This window comes from Vicia villosa, unplaced genomic scaffold (assembly GCF_029867415.1).
Source record: "Vicia villosa cultivar HV-30 ecotype Madison, WI unplaced genomic scaffold, Vvil1.0 ctg.000291F_1_1, whole genome shotgun sequence".
Classification (NCBI taxonomy): Eukaryota; Viridiplantae; Streptophyta; class Magnoliopsida; order Fabales; family Fabaceae; genus Vicia; species Vicia villosa.
The window spans coordinates 504,478-520,455 of record NW_026705125.1 but is presented as its reverse complement, the minus strand read 5'-3'; the positions used below and the strand labels follow the sequence as shown (position 1 = coordinate 520,455).

The following is a 15,978-nucleotide window of genomic DNA, read 5'->3' as shown; positions in this document are numbered from 1 at the left end:
AATTTTATATATATATATATATATATATATATATATATATATATATATATATATATATATATATATATATATATATATATATATATATATATATATATATATATATTAATTTTTTGTAAAATTAAAAAAGTTGGTTTTAAAAGAGTTCAAAATATAAAATTGGTTTAAAATTGGAAATTGATTATAAACTAATTTATAAGTATAAACTAGTTTTAAACTAATTTTAAATTGAATTGAAACCATTTTAACAGTTAATTGAAATGATTATTGTAAACTGAACTGAACCATAAATGTAGTTTGCTTCAGTGCAGTTCATTAACCATGAACACCCCTAATTTGAACAACTTTTAGAGATGAATGAATAATATCTTTCTTTATTAATATGTGTTGGATTTGTTTTGAAAATTTAAGCGAGGTTTTTGTTCATTTATAATGTCTTTAAATGGCGTTGTTAAAAAACAGGTATAGCGACACTGTATGCTATTATGTATCGGAATTTGGGGTAGTCAACACGATATGTCACCTCTGTTATTTGCAGTATAGTGATGTCCACTTTGATAGATTGGTTATAGTGGTAATGAATATTGGAGTTGTGTGTTTTAGAGGTGGACAAACTTGATGTACTATTTCATATTTTCATAATTGAGGAATCTAATTATTCTATTTGAGGAATCTAAACAAGACATACATTATGAGATTCATATCCTTCTGACACCATACATTATGAGATTCATATCCTTCTGACACCAATATGTTAATGGTGAAGTGTGCAGGAGTTTTGTAGTTTGGAGATGATTCATTACTAGAAATACATGTATTTCCTGCGGAATTACCTGCGGATTTTGGTTAAATTTCCGCAGGAAATATGTTTCCTGCGGATTTTCCTGTGGTTTTATGTCCCCAGCTAAAACCTTCGTGGGTAATATTTTTCGCAGGTAATTCCGCAGCTAAATCCGCAGGAAATAATTCGCAGATATATCCGCAGGTAAATCCGCAGATAATTCCGCAGGTAAATCTGCAGGAAATGTATATCCGCAGGAAATTTCTTTCTCAAATTAAAATAATTATTTAATTTTATTAAACTTTTGAACCATTATATATATTTTAATAACTATAATATAATATAAAATAAAATTATAATTTTCAATTTAAAGTAAACTTGAATTCATAGAACATAATTGGTAAGAAGTACTTACATAATCATTACTAAAAATGATTCAAAAAATCAAGTTATTACTAATCATTGTCAACCAACTTAAAAAGATAATACAATCCAAAAATAAGTCAAAATGAAAAAATGTACAAATCAAAATTCATTATTAAGGTCTTCTTCATCTGTTTCATCGACGCCATCTTCATTTGTGTGATCACTTGAAAGACTTCTCAAAACATCAACCTCTTAAGAGTCACTTGAAAGACTTGAGGTTACTTTGATACACAGTGGCGGAGCCAGAAATTTTACACAGCCTGGGCAAAAATTTTACACCATCTATTATTCATCTGTTTTAATTTTTTACACCTTATTTTTACTAATTTTGCCCATAATTTACCCTTGATTTTATCTAAAAACCGACTATTAAATTGGGAGAGTACAAAGAAAATAGGGGTTGAGCCCGGGCGCTTGCCCGGGCTAGCTGGGCCTTGGCTCCGCCCCTGTTGATACAGAAACCAAAGTCTTAGATGCGGTTCCAAGACCCAATACCCTATTCCCTTTCTTCTTTCCAACCGACTCTACCCATATATCCAAATCAGGTGGCATTTCATTAGTTGGTTGACTATCAGCTTCGTCCTCTCCTGGAATAGTTGGATTATGAGAAGAAATCTCCAACTTTTTCTGTTCAAATTTATCCTAAAAGAAAATTGAAAAAATAGCAAGGAATTAAATTCAATAAAAGTGATATTTTCCAAAAGACTTGAGTGCAAATTTGAAATTCAATCAAATTAACACTTCCCGAAATACTTACATATGTAGATTCAGCATGAACTCCAACCCAACTTTGATCCTTTTTCCGATGTGTGCGAAAATTGAACTCGGTCAATGATGGATCTGCACCCTTTTCTTTTCTCTACAAATTACAAAAGAAATAGAACTCAATAATTTTATCTATCAAAGTATATGATATTGGTACAGTGAGACTTAACATGTGAAATTACACTCATTCTCCACACTTACATAAGGAAAACCATTCAAACCACCCTGAATCAGGAATCTGTCCCTTACTCAAACCAAAACATAACTTTTTCTAACCTCTTTTCAAGTGCCTTACAAGTGACCACATACACATCTGTGTATGTCTGCTAAATGAATTTGTAGAGAAAACTTATAGAGTTTAAAAGTTAGAAAATCTATTCAGAAAATGCCAGGGTATTTCAGCCTGGAAGTAACAGTTTTAAATATCCAATTGGACTAAACTTCCAAAGAAATAAAACATACAAATTCAGTAGTCTCACTATTACACATAAAATGCATCTCAAACTTAAGTTGACTAAAGACAGTTTTAAGGTTTATCGGGACAGCTTATGCATATGTGCATAAACTGTTTTTAGCTTTCTTTCAAAAACTATTAAGGATAACTTCCGAAAAACAGCTTACAACTTAATTGAAAACAATTTGGCTTTATTTTATATTCTATTATAAAACTAGCTTATGCACAAACATTTACCAGTATATGATAAAGGATTATTCTAAGCGTTTAATTGAGATGTTTATCCAAACAGGCTTAAGGGAATCTACATCTACTTATCCAACATAGATGAATTAAAACAAAAGATCTAAACTAAGAAAAAGAAAATCACCATACTTTTTATTGATTTTCATTGAAACTACAGCCTTATAAACAAGATTCATACTTTTTAATATCAAACAACCATTAGAAAAAGGATGCATACCGAACGGAAGTGGGGGCATCGGCAACTGCGTCATGGTAGCTTGGATTGGTAATAGCATTGTGAGGCTGGCCGGTGCTGTTGCCGTTGAGTGGTGGCTCTCGGTCGGTGGTGGGCGTTGACAACGATGTGGTTGTTGTTGTCCGCGTCGGTTGCGTAGCGGCGGAACGAGCTTTCGGTTTGCTTCGCTTTTCAGAATTGCCGTCTTCCTTTTCTCGGATTCTTGAACAAAAGCGTACCTAAAGTAGTTATATACATAGTTAAACAAAAACGTTAAAATAGATAGAATTTTCTAACACAAAATCGATAATAGACACGATAAGAGTTATATAACAATGTACCTAAAGTAGTTTGATACATTATCTTCAGAGAAAGTGCTATCAGCTGGAAATGTCAAGTAAATTTGCTGTGATGCACTAATATTTTGACAGTCCGCCTTTCCCATGAATTTTGCCGCATCTTCGGCCAAAACCACCGCATGCTGCCCACGAGGCCTATAAAGTAAGAAAAACTCAACCAATTTATTACTTAAAGAACACACCATTGAAAATTCTATTTCAAAATCTATACCGGTCAATTAGACGAATGCTGTTTCTCAACCGAATCAGCAGCCTCGTCAAATTGCAGCCTGACTTACCATGTCGCTGGCTCTCAGCTAGATAACTTTCTTCCTGTAAGGCTTTTTGTAATTATCATAGTATGCCATTGGAAGTGAAGCAATTTAAATAACACCTCCTCTTTGTTTCAAAAGTTCAACGATTTCCGACTCTAGTTTCGCCAGTGATCCAAGCGAAATCACTTGTCTGTCATTGTTAGCAGCAATGCTGTTTCCGTACAGCTCAGAAACAGCTTGTCCATTATGATAGAACCTACAACTATTTCCATGTCTACAATATCAAAACAATTATCAGCTTTACTTCTGCCAACCAGGCAGTGAATTCAAAACAAAAGAAAAACAGAACCAAGTATTCAGTAAGGACTAAGGATTTTAGTCATTAAGTTAATGATATAATTGAAAGCGAAAGCGAAAGCAAATATTTTTTTGATGAAAGGTTTTCCCTGGCAGTAGCTAAAAGATAACAGAGGAATGGATCATAAATGTTGGCCAGAAATTATCTTGGTCCAAGACTACATTCTCAGAAACGGGAGTGATTACACTTGAAAGTAATAGAATAACCCATCACATATGAAAGTCAGTGCTAATATTTGCATCAATTTATGGTTAGTTGAAAGTGCCTGATAAAAGGATTGTGCCGAAGAGAGAAATTATTAACCATTGAATTAAATCTAACCAATATAGGTACTATTGAAGAGTTCAGTTCTCACCCGCAGAATTCCACCTAATCAATTGTTCCGTCTGCAGTTTTCACTTAATGACTATGCAATATTGTTAAATTGAGGTGCTACGGAGTTATTGCTTAGAAGAATTTAAACAAAATGCCATTGTTTCTGCTATACACTATTTTGAACAAAATATTAAGAAATTGCAACTATAGCAGTTCCATAGCACGGTTGCGTAGCAGAATTAAAACAAACTACAATTAACACAGATTGAAAGGTATAGTTCTAACCTGCATAATTCCACTTAATCTATTGCTCCATCTGCATTTGACGATTATGCTGAGAGTAACAGATTTCAAGAACTAGTGAATACTTCTATACAGTTCCCCGTTGAACCGAGAATTGTACAAGTCATCATTTGCAGGCTTTGTGAATGTGGATTTGGGAAATAATAAGAAACTTTCTCTCAGGAATTTGGTAAGTCCATAACACACTCCTTCGGTGGCAACTTTGTACAATCCATAAAGCTGAAGCTGAATGTCAATGGAAAGTGCTGAAAGCTTCGTCAAATTCAGTACTCTCCGCAACTTCCCAATCGTCGTCATAGTCATCATCACCACAGTATATGAAACCTAGATGCTCCATAAAACACGTCAATGTGATAATTACAACCAAATTATCAGTATATAAATTTAGTTTCTTAAAAGAGGGATCATGACATAATAGTTATTACAACCAAATAAGTAATAACTATTACACCACCTAACATGAGAATCAAGCAAAAACTTGAGAGGAAAATTCCCTCATTACTTTGAAATGCAACAAGTTGAATTGGATTGAGCAACCAAGTAACTGTGTGAAGGAACATTATTCACATGTTAGTTAGATTAAAACAAGACATATTTAACTAAATGATTTGCCTCACCTGCAACTTGGGCTATAGAGAGTCCAATGCCTATGAAAGAATAGCCAAAAGACATGATTGCAGCAAGAATAGAGAGCCATGAAAGGTCATGGAAATTTGGGATTTGGCTTAGAAAAATCTGTGAAACTCCAAAGATGGCCATGAATTGATTACTTGATATTTTAAAGTTTGCTTGGTGGCCAAACTTATGAAAGCAATTTGATTGTTTCATTGCCCTGGTTCATAAACAAGCAAGTAAATATATTATTAGTATTACTATCATATTAAAATATTTCATAATTATCAAATAAGGGTTTAAATAAGATTTATAGTTTCTTAGACCATGCTTATGGCTGCTGTGAGAGTGTAACCTAACAATTCTCTTATAGTTTATGAAGTAGAAACAGAGTCTGTAATTAAGGATGCAAAAGACTACGTCCTAGAAGTAGAATATTGGTGGGAAGACAGACAACGTACCAAAATTCTCGAGAAGAATCCTCACTTCCAATTCTGTAGTAGTATTTGGTATCATGCTGAAATGTAGAAATAACTGAATCAAGTGAATAAATGCATTCAATTCAATACATCAAAAAATGAGAACTATAAACAAGTGCGATTATTTGAAAATGCAAGTTGCAAGACGGCAATAACGACAACATCATAACCAATTCACAAGCTACAATTTGAACATAAATCATCAACAACACAACATCATAACATAAGAAAATCAAAACTGAAGCAAAAAGAAGAGAGAATCTGGTTGAGACATTTCATCGAACACCTTGTGAATCAAACTCAAATTGTAGCAGAACCCTTAATTGAGTCGAAACAGTAAAAATTCTATTGATAAAAAACATAATTAACCTGTCAGCAAGCAGTTCTACAAAAATATTTAAAAGTTTAAAAAATTGATGGAAAATTCACTGAAAAATTTATAGAAAAATCTAACTGACATTCGTTAAAATATATGATAATTTCTTATTACAAACTTATCACAATTTAAGGTATTGGTAGATTATTTGGTCCAATATAAGGTAGATAGTATGTTCGATTCCTATTAGAAATTTTATCAAATTTTTGTCTTCAGTTTTTCTAAACCTTTTTTAATTTATTTTTCAAAACTTTCATATCATTGATTAAAATACAAATTTAAAAACTACATTTTATTAAATTTAGAACATTATTATTATTTTTAGAAAATATTTAAATTTATTAAATTTTTTTGGCAAAAAAACATTTTATATTAAGAGAAAAATATTTTACATTATTTTATTCATACAAAAAAAATATAACATAGTACAAAATAAAATCCGCAGCAAAATCTGCAGAAATGTTTCCTGCGGAATTTCGTGCGGATTATGTAATGTAGTTTGGTTTTATATAAAAGCAGTTTTCGCAGCAAAATCCGTAGAAAAGTTTCCTGCGGAATTACCTGCGGATTTGGTAAAGTAGTTTGACTTTTTACTCGAAATATAAATTTCGCAGCAAAATCCGCAGGTATTCCTGCGGAATTTTCTGCAAAATTCTTATTCGCAGCAAAATTTATTTTATCTAACAAAGTGGCAGGAGAATCCGCAGGTATACCTGCGGAATAATTTCCGCAGGAAATTCCGCAGGTAATCCATGTATTTCTAGTAGTGATTCTTGTCTCATATTATGGGATGAACGGGTTGGATCTAGTCCTGTTGTTAAGGTATATGATTTATAGTTCAATCCTAATTATGTGGCGCACAGGTCTGCTTGAACCTTGGTTTAGTTTTTCAGGTGAAGGTTTTGTTGGTATTAATGCTGCTTGGCAAGGTACCAATTTATTTATGGTTAATGTCTATTCTTCGTGTTTTCTTCGGAAGAAACGTTTATTGTGGAGTAATCTCTTGGAGCTTAAATCTAAATTTAAGAAGGGAGGATAGTGTATAGCTGGTGACTTTAATTCAATCTGTAATGTGAGGGAAAGAAAAGGAGTTTTGTTTTTTCCAAAATAGAGTGGAGATGGAAGAGTTTAGTAGCTTTATAAACGCGATGGAGTTGGTGGATCCGCCTATGATTGGGAAAAAATTTACTTGGTTTAGTTTGGATGGTCGTTCTATGAGCCGTATTGACAGGTTTCTTCTCTTAGAAGGATTGTTGGATGCTTGGAACATTTCTGGTCAAGTGGTGGGAGATAGAGACCTTTCTGATCACTGTCCGATTTGGTTGAAAAGTGCGAGAAGAGACTGGGGGCCTAAGTCGTTCAAATTCTTTCATGGCTGGACTAATCATGGTGATTTTTTGCAATTTGCGGAGAAGTGTTGGAATGATATGAGTTTTGAAGGTGCTGCATCTTTTTTGATATCAGAAAAATTAAAATTGCTTCAAAAAAATTAAGGAAATGGAATAAGGAAGTGTTTGGTCATCTTGATTTGGTGGTAGATGAAGCGGTGAGGGATCTCAATGCTCTTGATTTTGAAGCAGCTAATACCAACGGGATAGTGATAAATAATTTGGTGACTAGGAGATCAGTGGCTAATAATAAGGTTTGGAGTTCTATGATGGAGAAAGAGAGTTTTCTTCGTCAAAAGGTGAGATGTAGGTGGTTAAAGGAGGGTGATTCTAACTCAAATTTTTTCCATAGTCACATGAAACATCGATACAGAAGAAATACCATTGATGGAATTAATTTGAACAATGGTTGGGTGGATAATGTAGAGGCAGTTAAAGATGGTATTGCGAATCACTTTAAAAGTCGTTTTGAGGAGAATGAGCTTTATAGACCGAGGTTATCAGAGGCTGTTTTCAAATGTTTGTCGAAGGAGGATAATATTTTACTAGAAATGCCTTTCTCGGAGGATGATATAAAAGAAGCGGTGTGGAGTGGCGACTGTGATAAAAGCCCGGGGCCGGATGGTTTCAATATAGATTTCTTTAAGACGTGCTGGCATGTGGTGAGAAGTGATGTGAGTAAGTTTGTGGAAGAATTTTATATGGCAAGTATATCTTCTAAATCAATTACAGCTTTTTTCTTGGCCCTGATTCCCAAAGTTGAGATTCCTATGTCACTTGATGGATATAGGCCAATTTCTCTTATTGGTAGTCTTTACAAAATCGTGGCTAAATTATTATCTCTTAGGATTCGTTAGGTGATTGATAAGCTAATATCTCCCTGTCAATCTGCCTTCGTGTCGGGCCATAATATTCATGACGAGGTGTTAGTGTTAAATGAGATCATGGATTTTGCTCAAAGAAAGAAAAGGAATTGTGTGTTATTAAAGGTGGATTTCGAAAAGGCGTACGATTGTGTGTCTTGGAATTTTTTGAGAGCTATGTTGGAAAGAATGGGTTTTGGAGATAGGTGGAGAAGTTGGATGGAAGCTCTTATCTTTAAAAGCTCTTTTTCCGTTCTTGTGAATGGCATCCCCACTAAGGATTTCGTTGTTACTAGAGGCCTTCGACAAGGGGATCCTCTTTCTCCGTTTCTTTTCTTGTTGGTTGCTGAAGGTTTATGGAATTATTCAATTCCGCGGATACGAATGGTGTAAGAGTTAGCAATAATGGCTTTTGGCATCATAATTGTTGGATTTGGAAACCGAGTTTTTCGTTGAATGTGGACTCTTTTTCCGAACATGTTGCGGCTGAATTCTTGGAGCTAATGACTTTTTTACAGCATGTTCAACCTAAGATGGGCAGCCCCAATACCTTTGTTTGGTGGAGACATCCGGATGGTTTTTCGGTTAAAGCAAGTTATGATTGGATTGTTGCATCCGGTAATCACGCTTCGACATTGACAACAAATGTGCTAGAGATGCTTCATTCATTATGGGAGTCAAAGTTACCAAGTAAGTCGTTAATTTTTGGTTGGAGACTTTTTCTAAATCGTCTTCCAACTAAAATAAATTTATTTCGTCGTGGTGCTTTGATGGGAAATGATTCTTTGGTGTGTCCTTTTTGTGTATTGGAAGAGGAAAATATAGATCATATATTTAGCTCTTGTATGGTGACATCTATTTGGTGGAAAAATACGTGTGATTGGCTTCAGATGGATGTATCTTTGTCTTCGAATTCGGTGTTGGAAAAGCTCTCAACTTTCGAGAAGTTTTGTAAATCTTGTTTCCGCAATTTTCCGAGTTGGATTTTTGGATTAGCTGTGTGTTGCGCTATTTGGAAGTGTCGGGATGCTATTATTTTTGATGGAGGTACCCTTTCGAGAATAGATGGGATGTGTATGATAAAATTTATCTCTTGGGAGTGGTTTCTGTTTAGTAGTAAGTTGGATAGTGAAGTCATTTGGTCGGATTGGCTTGTCTCTCCAACCATTATAGGCATTTTCTTTTGAGTTGGTGTTTTGTTTTGTATGATGGGTTGTGCACCCCTTGTGCCGCTTTAGTTATTCAATTGCTCGCTTATAAAAAAAAAAGGTATTTGAATTTGTTTTCCTATATTGTTATTTCGTGTAAGTATGTAACATATAATATCCAGTCCTACCCCAAACCCAGAAAAAGGGTTGTTTTAGGATATTGGCAGTCATCCAACATAACATTTAGTTGTATTTTGTTGGCAGTGATTCTAGCGATGCAATAATGGTATTGATAGGTCGTTTTCAATTGACAACATGCTGGATGGCTAGGGTACAATGTCAAGTAATAAGCAGTGGCGGAGTTTTAAGGAGCCAAAGGGTGCCATAGCACCCGTCATTTTTTTTTATATACATGCACATGAAATATAAAAGAAACAAACAAAGGAGCAGTGTTTGGCTGGAATAAAGAACAATAAGAAAGTACTAACTATTTAAGGTTTTTTAAGGGTTGAACTTGGACTTGTTTTACCCAAGATCCTGAATTTACTCAATATATACCATTTAAAATAAAATATTTTCGTTAATAAAAAATTAGTAAAATATCCGTGCGACTGCACGGGTACTAATTATATTTTCAAATTTTTTATTTAGGTTACAAAATTTCGTGAAATCCTTTTTTTTATTTGTTTGTTTTAAAAATTTTAGTTTGTATTAATTTGAGCTTTTATCTTTTTCTTTTCTATTTTTTTTCTTTCTATGACAAATGTTCAATATATGTGTTGTTCAATTTTTTTTACTCATGTGGTCTTCAATTACTAATCCTATTTTGAGTATATTGATTTGTTTAAAAATTAAGTATATAATAATTAATTCTATTTCTATTAGTAATTTATTTGCACATATTTTACAAATTATACAATAATTAAGTATGTATTATAAGTATGCTATTTGATTAATAGATAAAATAATAATAATCATTAACAATTCTAAATATAATTGTAAATATAATTGTAATGTTTCGACTCCAAATCTAAGTAGAAGTGTCTAGAATAAATTATTAATTTTTATTAGTTGAGGTATAATATATAGGTAATTTTTACTAATTTTTATTGTAATATTATAATTTTTATTTGTGAGACCCCTTAATATTTTGAGCAAGATTATCACTAACTAAGACTAGTTGCCTTGACACTCAAGTGTAGCAAAAAAGGAGAACGGGTACTCTCACACGGTTGTGAATGAGTAAAGAAGGTAAACCATGTATTACGAGAAAAGAGATTGGATTCTCATGTTGTGAATGAGCGTGGATAAAGAATGTAATTCATTAGTGCAAAATCAACCTTGGATCTTGAAAATTAAGACCACTTGCTACTAATAAATGAAAATAATGAATACTATTGTTAGGACTTAGGAGGATAAATTTTATATGCTTACAATAAATTATGTGGGTAGCAGCAAAGGCAAGATCTTAAAATTAGACAGGCATTGTTGCTAATAATAATAAGCATCGAATGAGTGTAGTAGTTTTGAATTACGAAAGGTTAGAAATAAGAACACAACACTAATATGGCGAATTTCTATCTACCCAACTCAAAAAGTTAGATAAAATTATCTTCAATGTAAAATGTCTTGAAAAAAAATAAATATTTGTACTATTTTATAGTTAATTAAATATGTTAACATTTAATAGGATTTTGTGATTGGTTGAAGGTACACTACCAAATTTTTTGTGATGGGTAGAAAAGTTATCTCCCACTAATATATGATGAAACAAGATAATTTCAGTGTTACTTGCATATGTATCACAAGTAGCGTTAAAATATCTTAAAACTTTAGACCAGACATATTTGTGAGAGATACAATACTTGTCCATTTAAAACTTTAAGATGATAGATGAGTGAGTTATCTGATTTATATATTCTTAAGTCACCACATTCCTATTTAATATCCTCACTTACTCACATTTACATTATTATTCTACCATATATTACATTTCGTACTTTTTGAATAACATTAATAATATCTTTTGCTATATTGAAACAATATTATCGGGATCGGTGTTTGTTTTATTATTTTTCAAATTCTATTTGATTATCAGTAGTTTATCTTCATTGTGTTTGTTTTAAAATTTTCTGTTTATGTGTTTATTAACGGTTTAATAAAATTACGGATCAAACCGACATTGATCCTTTTCAAAAAATATCAAAAAATAATTATGTTTATGCCACCAGTCTACACATCCATATTTTTGGATATGTATATCCGTAACGCCTCCGGATATTTTCTGATATATATATCCAAACTAATTTTTTAAAATTCTTTGTGATTCGTTTGGAAATACATATGTTAATTTCAAATTTTTAAACGTATTTTTCATCCAATACAAGGGCATTAAGAAATTCTCTAATACTTTTATTCACTGACATTAACAAATGAGTTTTTTGCTGTGATTATTCTGATGGTTCCATGTTGGCCCGAAGCTAGAATGGGCCTTTGATGCACTAAGGCTCGTTGGGTCCATCTACGTTTGATCGTTTGCCGCCCGTCCCTGCTTGTCAAGAATTTTTGGTAACATTTATAAGTGGAATCATGTCTAATATTTTATAAAACATATTATATAAAACAATTGTGTGAAATTTCTTTATAATATTAAGTTACCGCTGACAAGTGTTATGAATAAACTAGTTAATAAATTTAAAATAAAAATTTGTGATATAAATAACAGTTTTAAATGTTTTAAATGTTAAATGCTTCATTTTTCAATACAAATTTTTTATATTTGATTTCTTAAATAAGAATTAAAGTATTTATTATTTTTAATATTAATTAAAAATAAAATAAGAATATAATACTATGAATTTATGAATCGTAACTGATGTAACTTGAAACAAGTCATTTTTTAAAATGAAAGACCATTTCTTCTTGTCTTTATTTAGCCTTACATATTTTGTATTGCCCCATCATTTTTATGCCTATTGTTTCTAAATAGAAAATACAATATTTATTCTTAAGTCTTGCCTTACATTTGATATTGAAATGTGGTTAATAAGTTTAATAAATAATTTCTTCGTTCAATAATATAAATTATTTTTAAAATAAAAGATTATTTTTCAATGTTAATAAAGTATAATTATTTTTTATTTACTTATTTTTCCATTTTATCTAAGGATAACTATGGTTAATTTGATAATAGACAATTGAGATTTAAAATCGTAGAGAATTGATAGAGTTCACGTGGAACATGTGGAGTTTGGTTCTGCTCGAAAAATTTAAAGTATGGTTAGCAACTTTTGTATTTTTGCAAAAATCCACCGGCAAACATTACTTTTCACATTCAAAATGAAGATAGAATACATATCAACTTCAACTTATTATTGTCACTTCCTTCAACCAAAATTCGCACTTCGACAGTTTCACGTACAACTTCATCTCTTTCAACACTTATTCAAATATGAATGAAAAGTTTGATTCATATATTTCATAAAAACACCTGGAATATTCGACACACCGAATGACATCACAGTATACTCATAATGATCATACCTTGTTCGGAAAGCTGTCTTCGGAATATCATATGTCTTAACGTGAATCTGATGATAACCCGACCTCAAGTCAATCTTACTAAAAACATTAGCCCCCACCAAGTGATCCATCAAATCGTCAATCCTCGGGAGTGGATACTTATTCTTGATAGTCACCTTATTCAACTGCCTGTAATCCACACACAATCTCATACTTCTGTCTTTCTTCTTAACTAACAACACGAGTGCACCCCCACGGAGAAACACTCGGTCGAACAAACTTCATTTAGCTCGACAATCGTTATTCTATAAGGAGCCATCGATATTGGACTCGTACCTGGAACCAATTCTATAGAAAACTCCACTTCACGTTCTGGACGTAAATCACATATATTGTTCGAAAACACCTCTGGAAACTCACAAACAACCGAGAGTTCAACACCTGCAGCTTCACGGTCACTTTGCAATGATGCAAACATTACAGCTTCGTCCCTAAGGCATTCAGTCACTTGCTTAGCAGTTAACAACATCGGTTCTCCACCATCTCCAAACTTGGGAAATCTCAAATTCTTATTGAAACAATTGATATGAACATAGTTGAACTCCAACCAGTTCATTCTAAGAACCACATCGATTTGGTGCAAGGGTAGACACACCAAATCCATCACAAAACTCTTATCAAAGATAGTAAAAGGACATCCCTTACAAACAAAAGTAGTAGTAACAGAACTGTTGCACCCCAAAATTTTCCTTCCCATTTTTAGCCTGGAAGAGGTTTTGATATACAATCATATGCACTTTCATTTAGGTCATAATTTAATACATGCATTCATATCATTGTTACTTCTCAAAAGTTGACAAGAGGAGAATTGTCTTTAACAAAATTCCTGATTAAAGAAGATGAACTTGAGGTTTTATGGGATTACAATATCTTCATCATGGTTCATCAAGAATTAGGGTGTCACAGATATCAAAGTCAAGGTTTTGAGTGGAAGATACAAGCTTCAAGGACATCTGGTCATCAAAACTAGGGTTTTTGACCAAAGTCAACTCAGTTAACATTTTGGTCAACATTTTTAATCAGGATCCTGGAGAAGTTATGAGATGCCCTGAGGTTCATTATGTGTCATTCAATTGATGTCACTAGTTTGAGATTGATTGAAGGTGAATTGGGAGCTTATTAATCAAGAAATTCATATGGGATCAAAAGTCAAACAGTTGACTTTTTGGGAATCTAGTCAAAGTCAGACTTCATGTTAGTGATTTTTGTGAAAATTAGTCAAAGAAATAATCAAAATCAAGAATTTGTCAAAATTTGCCAAAAATGGAAGGTTGTTAAAATGGGAATGTTTAAAAGTGGAAAGTCATGGGACTTAGAGTTTTTTTTTTAGGTTTTAGAATGATTGGCCAGCTGACTTCATAACTATTTTACACGTGGATCCAGGTTTTGTTTCAAAAAAAGGTCAAGAGAGAAGTTGTTCATTTCATGGAGATCTACAACTTTGTAGTTGGAGATTTCTCCATTTGAAATTTGGATCAAAAGTTATAGAAGTGAGAAGTTTGAAGATTCAATGTTGTTGAAACTAAAAGTGACATACAGATTTTCTATCCAATGCATCAAACTCATCAAAAACTTCTGATTATATCTTCATTGCAATTTTGAAGGGTTCATAGGTATCATTCTAACCCAAGTGCAACATGAATTTCCTTATACTGAATGTCTTCTCTCCATTGACGAAAGAATCATGGAAATTGAAGGTGGGTCCACTTAAACATATTTAATCTTTCATTTTTTAATTTGATTATGAACAAGATCAATGGGTCCACTTTAATAAATCACCTTTTAATTAACTAAAACAGTTGAGAATGTAATTCTTTACGTAAATAATATAATTTGGCAGAGTTTGTTGTTGTCGAAATGCTTTGTGTGTCGATGATTGTATAGTTGTCGGAATGTCAATGTCGCCCTCGGTTTTTTATATCCCTCTCGTGAGAGATAAACGAACTGACTCTTCTTTTGCTTTTGAGTTTTGAAAATCAGAGAGTCGCCACCGACTTTTATTTTATCCAATTAAGGAAAGGTTTATAAAAGAAACAGAAAAAGACCTTTAAGAGATTTTGGGTTCGGGGGTAGGTTATACAAAGGGAAGGTATTAACACCCCTTTGTATCCATGGTTATCCATGGGCTCTTAATTGCTTAGCTCACTTGTTTTGAATCATTTGTCTTGCCTTGAAATGCTTGTATGTGGTTTTAAAATACCTTTGTAAATTGGCTTTGTAATGATCCTTGTGCGGATGTATACAAAGTGTTTTATCTTTCGAAAGATGTTTTGAAAAAAGAGCTTTAACTTCGTAATGATCCTTGTTTGGATATATACCAAGTATTGTCTTTTTTGAAAATTTTATTTTGAAAAACAATGATATATGAGACATTTGTTTGTTTTGATTTGAGCAAGCAATTAGGAGATCTACCCTAAGTTTATAAGGTCCTTTCTTATTTCTTTTAGAAAATTCTCCTTTGACCGGATGTAAACAAAAGTTTGAATTTGCATTTGAAACGGTAGAATTTGATTTTTGAAAAGAGTAACAGGGGGATTACCCTAAGAGGTGCAAGTGTGATTGTGTTTTGATTCAGATATTTTTATCTTTGAAGTTAGTGACCTAAAGCTTCTGTTGTTATCTTGGACATACACGCAGTTTTATATGTACAAAATTTAAAGTGCGGGAATGTAAAATGCGGAAAGTAAATCTACGCTATTACATCGATTGTGCGGGAAATGTAAACTACGCTATTTACATGATTTTTGACAACCTATACACTTATCTAGGAATTTAAATTGCAATAAGATAAAGGGAAGTATTTTTGGATTTTTTGGATGGTTGATTTTAATTAGAATTAATGCATGATTAATTTAATTAAAATGAGAAAGAAGGTAGAAATAAAATTTAAACCTAAAAATTAAGTCTAAAATATGTTCAAGTTGCTTATAAATTAATTTGAATCTTTTGACTAATTTTTTTTGGATTTTTTGAAGATGTTTTTGAAATTGTTAAGTTAATTAACATATAATTATGCAAATAATTATACACATATATTTAAACTTGAAGAGAAAAA

At 32.3% G+C, this 15,978-nt stretch overlaps 1 long non-coding RNA gene across 1 annotated transcript; it reads right to left on the bottom strand.

Moving 5' to 3' along the window:
• Positions 1-1,548: 1,548 nt before the first annotated feature.
• LOC131626462 (uncharacterized) lies at positions 1,549-5,888 on the bottom strand. The gene is made up of 8 exons (XR_009291132.1): positions 5,549-5,888; positions 5,093-5,307; positions 4,458-4,799; positions 3,524-3,773; positions 3,228-3,380; positions 2,890-3,125; positions 1,965-2,066; positions 1,549-1,849 (listed from the first exon to the last, which is right to left on the bottom strand). It is a non-coding gene; the product is annotated as an uncharacterized LOC131626462 (long non-coding RNA).
• Between the last annotated feature and the right edge of the window lie 10,090 nt (positions 5,889-15,978).